General features: G+C 34.4%; 1 non-coding gene across 1 annotated transcript; it reads left to right on the top strand.

The window, feature by feature from the left end:
* Nucleotides 1-8,020: 8,020 nt before the first annotated feature.
* On the top strand, nucleotides 8,021-8,127 carry LOC121215021 (small nucleolar RNA R71). Its single transcript, XR_005910756.1, has one exon. It is a non-coding gene; the product is annotated as a small nucleolar RNA R71 (small nucleolar RNA).
* Nucleotides 8,128-13,048: the final 4,921 nt, after the last annotated feature.

The following is a 13,048-nucleotide window of genomic DNA, read 5'->3' as shown; positions in this document are numbered from 1 at the left end:
AGGAACTACAATTAATTATATTCATGTCACACTCCAACTTAATGGACCCATATATTGGCAGGTTGACCTAGTTGCACGGGTAAGGAATTTTGTGCGTGAGCTAAGTCTAATTTGCGAGATTGGACAAATTTTATTTTTTCACTTCGCCTCTAGTGAACTGTTCATGGTGTTCTGACGTCTTGCAAACTCCCAATATATTTTGGCGAGTTCTTCTGCTGTTGGATGTGTTTTTGGCAATCTCTTCTACGCCGAACTTGTCTTTTCATTGAGGAACACCCCAGTGGTGGATATGGGCTAGATACATGCGAAGCCTTAGGGAGGAATATGTCATTGTGCATGAAACTTGGTGAGTTTCATTTGTTGTGCATGATTAGTGGATTTGTGTATGCATATATTCTGATTGGAATTTGGCCAAAAAGTGTTGTTTTGTTTGTGTTATAATTCTGATATATATAATCATAAAGGAGAGGAAGTAAGAATTCAATTCTCCTTTCTCTATTTTTCCTTGTTATTTCTGTCTGAGGATAGAGGTGTTAACCTATGTGCTTGTGGAAAGAACTTTGTGTGGACTAGAGCTTTCTAGGAAGATTTTCCAAGTGAGTTCCCTTCCCCTCTTCATTGTTGAGTTAAGTAAAATGTTCGATTGTGTCTTGTATGCTAATAGGTCTATGTGTAGTCATCTTTCACAATTTTAATCGTATCAATCGATGGTAGAGTTACCATTTCACGTAATTAGTTGCTTGAGTGTTGTTTTTGTGTCCATGTAATTGTGTGTGTAGTATAAGATGTGCATGTTTGTGTTAACAAAATAAAATGATAATAAAAGAATAAAGATTTAATGTGCATGAATGACTGAATGGACACTCATTCCTTAAAGCACAAGCTTCATATCTGAATGGTGGAAAAGGGGGTTGTAGAGGTAAATCATTGATGTGTGAATGTGATGGCAGAAATTATCGGAGAATATGAAATGTTATCAGATTTACCTCTGGTAGGGCATGTTAATGCCAACCGTGATTGGTGAATGGCTCGGCCTTGCGAGGGGTCACGTAAGTGTTCAAATTAACAAAGAGGATTTACAGAGGTTCGATTGGATAAATAAATCACTGGCTCTATGGAGCAGTATCATACCATAGCTCTTTGGAGCATATTGAGGATCAGAAGCTAACTTAAGGAAAGATGTCCAAACATTTGTAAGTGTTTTGCATGTAAATTGTTCCTGAATGTTTAAGTACTGTAAAACCCTTACCCGATTCGCTCACTGAATCCGGGTATGGAGCGTCACAACTAAACCGGGTTCGTGTCCAAGATTAGAACTCATATTTTAAAAATCAAATTGTATTACGTATTTATAAAAGCTTCCAACAAAGACAAAATTTTAAATAAAAGCTCACTATCTTAACTTCAAACTCTAAGGGAAAAATATAGATACAATATATTCTTCCCCATGGTAAAGTCTTTGAAGGTACCCTTCCTATGTGTATAACACTTTACTAACGATGCTCTTTGATCCAACACGGTTTGGGTTGGTCCCTCCTCAAGTCCTTTATTCTGCATATTTGACAACCACAGGTGATGGTCATTAAACTAACTATAAATATGACAAAGGCAAGCGCACCTATCGAGCAATAGCATAGCTATGGTGATTACAGAATATCGTATCCACGAGGATTAAAAGTATTAGTAATTATCGTTTCTCTATTATTTAGCCGGCAATTTGGAGTGATGTGTTTTAATCTGAGTTTACTAAACTAATTTAACTAAGAACACAACAAGGAATAAACCAAGGAAATAATTAAATATTAACCAATGAGATAGACAATACACAGGACAGAATCCACCTAGACTTCACCTATTATTATGAATCTGAATTAAATGATTTATTCACTTGTGTCTTGATCCGTATAAATCTGTAAATTATGTTAATATCTCGTTCGAGAGTAAGAACAATTGACTCTAGGTTAATTAATTGAAATTCATTTCTAATTAAAACCCTTATCGTCGCATTAACTCGATCTATGGATTCCCCTATTAGATTTGACTCTAATCCGGTAGATTTATGTCGTCCTATTTCTAAGATTGCATGCAACTCCACTCAATTATGCTAGATCTACTCTGAAAAAGGGACTTTTGCTCCACTAAATTAAGCATATTAAACATGAATTAATATCCCAAAAATATTAAAACAAGAAATAAGCATACATAATTAAGAACAATAATCAAGTATTTATCGCATAAAAATAGAAATTAAATAAAAGGATTCATCATAGTTTTCATCCTTCTTAGGTATTCAGGGAATTAGTTCATAATCCTAAATGAAAACATCTCAAAGTTAGAATAATTTCAAGAAATAAATAAACTCATAAAAACTCCAATTTTTGCTCGTTTATCACTCCTTTCGCTCCCAAATGCTTTCCTAAGTATAGAAACATGAACTTAAAGGATTAGGAGCATCAAATTCACTAATTTTCATAATAAATCATCCAAAAATAGATTAAGAATGAGATTAAAATATGTTACTTTTATAGCTTACCAAATATCCCCACACTTAAGCGTTTGCTTGTCCTCAAGCAAAATCCTTAACTCACATTAAAATTAATCTTTCTTAACTTATAATTCTCATCAATAATGTTTCAAAATAGTTTGAAAATAATCATACATTGACAATTCAACTAAAAGAGCATTAAAGATCCAAACAATCTAAGTCAAAAATTTTTAAAGCACGAAAACAGAGGTTTTTCCCCTTATCTAAGTAATTACCTTTAATTCAAAATCAACAAGAATCAACATCCTCACTAAAGATTCATTCAAAACACTCAAAGTGTTTAAGGTTCAAGAATAATCACTCAACAGTCAAACAAGAAACGTCATTACCATAGGCTTGCATGAAAATGAAATCTCCAACACTATAAAATGATATGACACACAAATCAAAATATCTTTAAGAGGTTGTAATGGGGCTTAGGTTTAGGGCATGGTTAAAGGCTAGAAAATCTGGTTATAATCAAGATCGAATTGATAAATTACTAAACTAGAAAAAAAATAAACAAATGCTGAATTAAAAACAAGTGCATAAATCAAGAACTATTCAAGAATAAAAACAAGCTTTTTCTCAAAATATGAATTTAACTATTGAAGCTCAATCAACATAGAACTAACTAATAATCAATATTTTTTTGTTTTTTTATCTTGTTTTTTATATTAACAATAAGAAATAATTCAACAAATCAACCGGAAGAGCATAGCTAAGCAACTAACCAAATCAAATCTCGATAAAAAAGGGAGTCAATAAAATGGGAAAAAGTCTCAACGAAAAAATGAGTTATGGGTTAACATTAATGGGTAACTCAAGAAACAACAAGTTAGGCTCAACGAGGTTCACTAAGGGTTAATAAAAAAAGGTAGGCTTTTTATGGGATAAGTAGGTTAAAACCTAAGTGCGTTTATCATCTCAGTATAACAAATCAAAGGTGTGGTCTCGACACATATAATCTAATCATGTTTTAGAATGACAAATCAAATTGACACACAAATAAATTATAATAAAATGAGCAAGAAAAATGTATGCTCTAAAGGCTCAAAATCTCACAAAAAAATCATGGTTTTTTTGTCAAACTTGTTAATCTCAAACTTTACGATAATACCTCAATTTAGGGAAACAATCTAAAATTTTTAATTTCTGAAAAATAACTTATCATGCTTGATTCTCTCATGTCTTAGAGTTTAAATAAACCAATACACAAATATTTACAAATTGATCCAAAACATATCAACATAAATTCCAAATCGACAAAAATTCATTCTAATGGAAGTATGAGAAAATTGCTTAAAAACAAGACAATTCATGGATTTTCTAATAATTATATACGTAACCTCCTCACACTTAATATGTACATTTTCCTCAATGTACAAATAGATATAACCGAAGTATAAATAGAATATCATAAGAGAGGGAGAAAACTGAAACTGCCCTGAATATTGGATGAAATTAGCAGAATGGTGAAAAGCAAAATTGTAGGCAAATCTAAATGTAATACATGATTCTGAGCAAACTAATAAGAAAATAAACACAATTAATGAAGAAGATTAAAAGGTTACTAACATAAAATAAAAGTATAGTTCAAAAGATAATAAATGAAAGATAAATTGAAATACGCTCCGTGGCCATGCTCCATAGAAAATATGCATCGGTGGTACCGACAACACCGGTGCTCTCCCTCTTACCGGTCAATGTATGGGCCAAGATAGCATGAATATATCTTAAAACTGGAGGTAGTGAAGTCACCTTTGACCGAATCGGGTCATAAAGCATCACGCTTGTTGTAAGATCTACCCAGCAAAGAGATGGTGAGTAGTGGATGGGCTGGTATAATCGGAGAAAGCTCTCGGCACTCATAAGCTATGCAATGTATAGTCCCAATACAGCTCCAAACTCTGGGACACTCATATGGCTCTAAAATTGATGGTGCCCGACTCGTCATGGGTCATCATCAGCTGCTGAAGGATAGATGTAGATTAGAACTCCAAAGTCAACTCCATGCATGTGGGCTCGATGATAGAGAAAAATCAGTCCCACATGGTTGTGGTAATGATGGCGAACATGCTATCAGCTAACTAGATCTACTCCAAATTGGACCAATCAATACATAGGCCTAAGTTGAGTGGCCTCAGTCGAAGAAGCTGATATAATTTCCTTCTAGGGGCCTGCAAAAAAACCGTAAGAATATATGGCATCAACGAAATCACCAGAGGAGGAGGTCATGCCCAGAGTCTTCACTTTTTCGAAGTGGGAATGGCGACCTTAGATTTACTGCATGTGTTCGTCATGGTGTGCCTGCAATAAAAGTGGACAAAATAACAATTTCAATAATTAAGGAAAAAACACGAACGAACACAATGTAGCAGTTTAAATAATCTCAAACGAAACTCAAGTCCTACTAAAATCCACAATAACAAGTTCAAACACTTAGCTAAAAATATAGGAATCCAACCGTCACATAAAATAAGCAGCAAGAAAATAATAGAAAAGAATAATAGAAAACAAAACCCTAACATAGCAACTACTAACATAAATATTACAATACCACAATTACGCATCATAGTAATAATAAGAAGACTAAGGTATACAAATAAAAGTAATAATAATAAAAGAAAATAATGAAACAATAATGAAACGATAAGGAGAAGGGAGGGTCGATGATGGATGCGTGGCTTTGATGGGGGAGAAGAGAGGGTGTGAAGGGGAAAAAGGGGTCGGGTTGAGGAGGGAGTAGCAATGGAGTGGCTAGGGGAAGTCCAAGGAGGGGAGAGGGGAGGGTTGTGATGGTAGTTCTCAATTAAGGAAGGGTGGGTAGGTGGGGTTGTTCGGGTGCGACAGAGGAAAGAAGGGAAAGGGAGACAGCGGCAGCTATGGGGTGTGAATGATGGGGGTGGCCAGAATGGGGGAAGAAGGTTGAAACGGTGGCTAGGGTTAGGGATTAGTGGAAAAAGACAAAGTAAAAATAAAAAGAGATTAAGGGTTAAATGGGTGACACGGTCGTGTAAGGGCACGTGTGGGGCTTTCTCAGCCCCTGTCCAATAAAAATTGCAATTTTAGTCTTCACACGGCCTTAGACACGCCCGTGTGTGCAAGCTGTGTGTGATCTCCTTCGCTTCTCCTAAGCCCGTGGGAAAAGCCGTCTGGGTGGCCGTGTCTATTTCCCGTGTGACTCTCTGACTTGAAATAAAATTGAAAAATTACCTCTAGGACTCACACGGCCAAGGACAAGCCCATGTGTCCAAGATCCAAATGACCAAGGACAGATTCGTGTGTCCAGAATCCACACAGCCAAGGATATGCCCATGTGTCCAGGCCGTGTGGGTCACATGGCCATGTCACCACACCGTGTAACTCACTGTCGAATCCCTTATTGTGCACACAGCCTGGGACACGCCCGTGTGTCCAGGTCGTGTGGATCAAAAATATTTTTTTAAAATTAATTTAATTAATATAAAAACAACAGAAAATAAAATTAAAAGAATTAGCAGAGTGTTAACATTGGGGTTGCCTCTCGAAAAGCTCCTATTTAGAGTCTAAACTCGACTTCCCTTGTGCGTACAATTATATTGGATCACAAGTACAACGCTCTTCTTTCTAGCTACCAATTATTCTTCCAAGATAAGGTCTAAGTTGAGTATTGTTTACCTTGAATATGCCAAATTCAGAATGAGTTAACTTAATTGCATCGTAGCGGAAGATGTTTCGTACTATAAATAGGTTTGATCCATTAGATTGGAACTCCAAAGGGATGATTCGTGGATCCATTTTGTCCAGCAGTACCTTGTCCCCAACCTTGAATTGATTCGTTCCACTCACATGCTTTTCATGGTGTCATTTCGGCTCTTTATCATGCTTTTTCGATTTCTCCTTTACATGTGTTTGCCATTCATCTAGTTCATCAAGGTGTAGTATTCGCTTTTCATATATTTTTTGGTTTTTTTCCCCTTTATTGTAGCATGGCTCCATCATGTTTTCTCGTGGGATTTCCTGGAAAGAAGGTTGAGCCATATGGTTACTCACGTTAACAGAACATTTAAAATCATCTCAATCACTAAATGTTCTAACAGAATCATGAGCTTGGAGAGTAATCGATTTGTCACCTACACGAAGTACAAGTTCACTCATACCAACATCAATTATTGTTCTAGCAATTGCTAAAAAGGGTCACCCTAAAATTAAAGGTACCTCACTACCCTCATCCATGTGTAACACAACAAAGTCAATGGGGAATATGAATTTATCAATTTTAATAATCACATCCTTAATAACACCCTTAGTATATCTAATGCTTCAATCCGCTAATTGAATACTCATCCTAGTTTGTTTGGGTTTCCCAATACCTAGTTGTTTAACCATTTTATAGGGCCTAACATTAATACTAGCCTCTAAATCAGCCAAGGCATTATGAATATTTAAACTACCAATTAAACAAGGAATAGTAAAAATCCCTGGATATTTTAGTTTGTTAGGTAGTTTATTTTGTAATATGGCCGAGCAAACTGCATTGAGTTCCACAGTCGATGAGTCATCTAACTTCCATTTGTTTGCCAATAGCTCCTTTAAAAATTTGACATAATTGGGCATCTGCGAAAGAGCTTCAATAAACGACCAGTTAATATGTAATTTTTTAAAGAGTTTAAGAAATTTCCCAAATTGTTTGTTTGTGTGGTCTTTCTTCATCGTGTTAGGATATGGAACTCGCGGTTTAAATTCCTTAACAACCGGTTTTTTCTCTTTCTGGATTTCCTCAACCTTATCGTTATTCACCACAATTTCTTGCCTTGGTTGTGGTTCAGATTCAATTAACCCTTCTTCATCTCGAACAATAATTGCATGAAGTTGCTCCCTTGGGTTAGTTTCGGTATTGCTAGGCAAACTAACTTCTGGTCTTTCTAAGATTAATTTAGCAAGTTGACCGATTAGATTCTCGAGCCCTTAAATCCATGCTTGTTGGTTTTTTAGTGCTGCCTTACTGTTTTGAAAGCAAGTTTTTTTTTTGCTCTCTGATTTCCTGGACCACCCCAAGAGAAATTAGGATGGTTCCTCCAACTTGCATTATAGTTGTTACTATAAGGGTTATTTGGAGGCCTAGATTTATTACCCATATAATTGATTTGTTCGTTCTCTATGCTAGGAGCGAAGGGTAAACATTCTCAATTGTTCATTCCACATCCATTTGTATCGCATTGCATCACCGGATGTACCTATGTAGAAACATATAAACCATCAATTTTCTTATTAAAAAGTTCTACCTGATTTAATAACATGGTGACTGCATCAATATTAAAAACACCGTCTACTTTAATAGGCTTTGTCCTCATGACTTGCCACTGATAATTATTCAATGCCATCTCTTCTATAAATTCATAAGTCGCTTCGGGTGTTTTACTTTTAAGTGTACCACCGACTACTACGTCGATCAATTGTCTAGTTGAGGGATTCAAACTGTTGTAGAAGGTTTGAACTTGTAGGCATAGAGGTAACCCATGGTAAGGGCACCATCTGAATAAATCCTTGTATCTCTCCCATTCATCATATAACGTTTCTAAATCGATCTGCATAAAGGAAGAGATGTCGTTCCTCAACTTGGCTATCTTAGCCAATGAGAAGTACTTTAGCAGAAACTTTTCAGTCATTTGAGTGCATTTAGTGATGAAACCTGATGGTAAAGAGTTCAACCACTGCTTAGCTTTGTTCCTCAATGAGAAAGGGAATAACTGTAAACAAATGTAGTCGTCAGTGGCACCATTTATCTTGAAAGCATCGCAGATTTCGAGAATATTAGCCAAATGAGTATTTGTATCTTCATCTCGTAAACCATCAAACTGAACAAACTGTTGTACCATTTGAATTTTATTCGGCTTCAGTTCAAAATTATTTGTAGCAATGGTAGGTTTCATAATACTCAATTTAGCCCTAGTTAGAGTGGGCTTGGCATAATCGTACATAATACGAGGAATAAGATCTAGATCTATAGCAACTATAGGAGGTAGCTGAATATCCTGGTTATCACCCATCTCCTTAGTAATAATAATGTCCTCTTGTTCCTCTACTAAATTTTCTTGACTCTGCCTTACTCCTCTACGGTTTCCACGAGCTGTATTTTAAATTTCACTATCAAATAGTAATGGTCCTGACCGGTTTCTTTTAGTCATAAACTGAAGGAACTTGCCAGAAGATTATAAAAGAAAAACTAGAATGTAAAAATTAAACTGAAAACAAAATAAAATACAAAATTGGCTAAATTAATAAAAATAAAGTGTTCCTAATATTTTAGTCCCCAACAACGGCGCCAAAAACTTGATGGTCAGTAAACCAACTATAAATACAACAAAGGCAAGCGCACCTATCAAACAATAGTATAGCTATGGTGAGTAAAGAATATCGTATCCATGAGGACTTAAAGTATTAGTAATTACCATTTCTCTATTAATTAGCCGACAATTTGGAGTGATATGTTTTAATCTAAATTTACTAAACTAATTTAACTAAGAACGTAATAGAGAATGAATTAAGGAAATAATCAAATATTAACCTACGAGATAGACAATACCCAGGAAAGAATCCACCTAGACTTCACCTATTATTACGAATCTGAATTATACGATTTATTCACTTGTGTCTTCATTCGTAGAAATCCCTAAATTATGTTAATATCTCTTTCAAGAGTAAGAACAACTGACTCTAGGTTGATTAATTAAAACTTCTTTCTAATTAAAACCCCTATTGTCGCATTAACACGATCTATGGATTCTCCTATTAGATTTGACTCTAATCTGGTAGATTTATGTCGTCCTATTTCTAATATTGCATGCAACTCCACTCAACTATACTAGATCTAATCTTAAAAAGGGAATTTTGCTCCACCAAATTAAGCATATTAAACATGAATTAATATCCCGAAAATATTGAAACAAGAAATAAGCATACATAATTGAGAACAAAAATCATGTATTTATCGCGTAAAAATAGAACTTAAATAAAACAATTCATCATAGGTTTCATCCTCCCTAGGTATCTAAAGAATTAGTTCATAATCCTGAATGAAAACATCTCAAATTCAGAAAACCCACAAGATATGAAGAAACTCATAAAAACTTCAAAAAAAATTAAAAGGAGATCATCGATCTTGATGATGATCTGCTTCTAAGTTTATTTTGATGGTGTTCTTTGAGACTTTTCTTCGATCTTCTCTCATTCCACCCTTCTGTCTTATTCTAATCGGTATTTATAGACTTTAGAATGCTCAAAAAGCCTAAATATTGTGTTTTTTCACGTATTTGGGAAGCAAAGTGCGAAATTGATACGAGCTGACATATGGGCGTGTGTCTAGCCTGTGTGTGCCACTCAGGCATGTGTCCTACCCATGTGGAAATGCCTAGGCCGTGTGGCTCTTGAAAATAGCTCAAATTGTCTGATTTTGGCTTATTTTTTGCTCCTTTTTCCTCCCAAATGCTCTCCTAAGTATAGAAACATGAATTTAGAGGATTAGGAGCATCAAATTCACTAATTTGCACAACTAATCATCCAAAAATGTATTAAGAATGAGATTAAAATATGTTACTTTTATAGCTTATGAATAGGTCAAACCTCTGTTGGTCCCAAAAGAACTTAGTGAGTCTCCTAGTTAGATTACTTACACTTAGATTGTAAGGCCCTAAATCTAACCCGATTTGTCGAATCTGGATCTCGAGTGTTAGTACACAATCCACTTCACAAAATTTCAAAATCAGTTGAGAAATTTCTTCTTAATTAAAAACTATTTATTTTTATATCATTCAAAAAGTAAATCACAAGAAAAATAAAGGAAATTAATTAGGATTAAAATTTTACATCGACCTTTTTACTACATCTTTTATAATACAAATATTTGTTCAGAACAGACTCTTTAGGGTTCCACCCTACAATATGCCTTAATTCCACTGTATGCATAATAACTTGATATGTCAGTTTCTTGGCGTCGTCCCTTCTGGCGCAAACTCTTATCAACAATATTTGAAACATAAAGACAACATTTGTAAGTTCAGAAGAACTTACAAAGTGTAAATACTGAATACCTTGACGAAAACTTTCATAATACTTGTAGAACCTCTATTCCATCTACGCTTTCTTAAGCACTTACTTCTATTTTGGTTGGATACTATCACAATTTCAAAGTTACACTTACACGCCAACTACCACAGTCTTAGCATTCGAATTCTCTCTTAATTTCCTGACCAACTTAAAATCCTCTCCAGACATTATGCTAATTTCATATTTCTCTTAAGACCACAAAAGCACTTATCACAAGAGTATAACATTAGAACCCACTTAATACATACTACCTCTTTGTGCACACACTTATTCTTGAATGGTTGTTCACAAGAAACTAATTACTGGCAGATATATATACGTTTCACATATACCCATGTAGATTTGAATACCACTAGAACAAAATCACTTTCTATTTCAAACTCAATACATGATTTTGGAAACACAGAAATTTACACATTTTTACATACCCTTTTTAACTTAAAATCATACAGTTTCGATAAAATTCTTATTGAAAAATAATTAATTTTTACAAAATAATTAAAGTGCACTTAAAATATGAACATGTTGAATTTCATTTACTTTTATAATTAATTTTGATGAATTTTGGTTATTTTTGATAGATTTCACAAATGGCGAAAAATTCCTCGGAAGACACTACTAGAAGCGCAAAATCGAGAAGCAATTTGAAGTATCGAGGTGAACTAAATTTCATCCTAAGACGGTCCAAAATTATATGTATTAATTCATAATATAATTAATTTTAATTTATATCTAATTTAATTTAGGTTAATAAATTATTATTAATTAATTATGAAAAAGTGGTCCAGTTGAACTGAATCGAGTGAACTGAATCGACCAAGAAATGGACAGCCCAAAAACTTTCCCAAGAGCTGACCCAAATTAGCTTATTAGCTGATTATTTAAGCTTGCAAAGAGTCTCTTGAAGACTTGTTCAAGTTGCATTCAAACCCCTCCATAATTGGTGGCTTTATAGATTTGCCCCAAGCCTAAATTAGCAAAGTTAAAACTATCAACCTTGCCACATGTATGGCAGGCCAAGGGAGGGCTCTTTTGCTAATAATTTTAGCTATTTTTAGCAGCCCTCCTCAGCTATAAAAACCCCCTTTAGGCTGGTCATTTGAAAAACACACCTCAAGCATTCACATCTTTCCTCTCTTCTCTCCACTCTCTCTCTTCTTTTCCATTCCAAAATTCCCTTGCTCTCTTGCCAATTTATCCTCTTGGGAAAGGGCCATTCATCAGCTATTTGAAGCAGCAATTAAGTGTTCATAGCAGCCTTGGTCTACGAGGACAACGGAGAAGGAAGAACAGAACAACTAGTCAAGCCACGAAAAAACACCGGATTTGATTCTTGTTCCCTCTCTCTTTAATTTTTTTTTGTTATGCTAAACTTATCTATGAATATTTATGTCGTTGGAATGGTTAATTTAATCAACTTAGCTTGAATTTGATTTGTGTTTGGTTGATTACATTTCGTTTGTTAAAATTATTGAAATTGTGTTTATGTTGTTAGAGGCCTCGGTAAGATGCTTGATTAAGTAAAATCATGACTAAGTTATTCTTGCATTACAATTGTTAGGTAACGAAGGAATTAATTATCTAACTGGATTGAAATTGTAATTAATGGACCCAGTACTTAATCAGTGCATGTTTAATCATCTAAGGTAGCTGAGGGTTAGATTAGTAACGGTATCTGACGATACATTTGCCTTGCATAACTTGCAAGATTATTGTGATTAAACTGTTTCAAGGTTAGGATGCTTTGTTACCTCACATGGTCTTTTATGTGCTTATTAAATCGAGTTAATTGTTTGAATTGACATAGGGATATGCACAAGAGATTATTTCATTTTAATAAGTATGTATGCCCAATAACGTATTTGCCTATTAAGATTTGTTTAATCGGTTGAATTGACATAGGGATATAGTCAAGAGATAAACGGATTTTGGTAGGTGAGTATGTTCATAAGTTAGCAAATTACCCAGTTTCTATGACCTTATTCGTAACAATATAAACATGAGTTTAATAATTCTATGTTAAGAAATGTAATTAATCTAACACAATTATGTCATCTTGATTAAAATCGTATTTTGAAATCGTGCATTTAAGATTTATTTATTTAGTTTACTTAGTTTAAAATCTTAGTTTTTTATCACCCTCTTCAAACAAAGTATTTTTCTTCACCAAAGTGTTTTAAATAGCATTCATAAATAATTCTTTTCACAGTCCATGTGGGTACGATAACTCAAAATTTACTTGTCACTTTATTACTTATTACGATTATGTACACTTGGACATTCCCGTCATTCCAAGTTTTTGGCGCCATTGCCGGGGATTGTGTTTTAAAAAGTCATTATTTGTGAAGTTGTTAGTTTTGCATTTTGGTTTAGCTTTCTATTCAAATTTTAACTTAGTTAATTTTCGTGTGATTATTTCAAGTGTTTATGAGTATT

This window comes from Gossypium hirsutum, chromosome D02, assembly GCF_007990345.1.
Source record: "Gossypium hirsutum isolate 1008001.06 chromosome D02, Gossypium_hirsutum_v2.1, whole genome shotgun sequence".
Taxonomy (NCBI): domain Eukaryota; kingdom Viridiplantae; phylum Streptophyta; class Magnoliopsida; order Malvales; family Malvaceae; genus Gossypium; species Gossypium hirsutum.
This window is presented reverse-complemented; position numbering and strand designations above follow the sequence as displayed.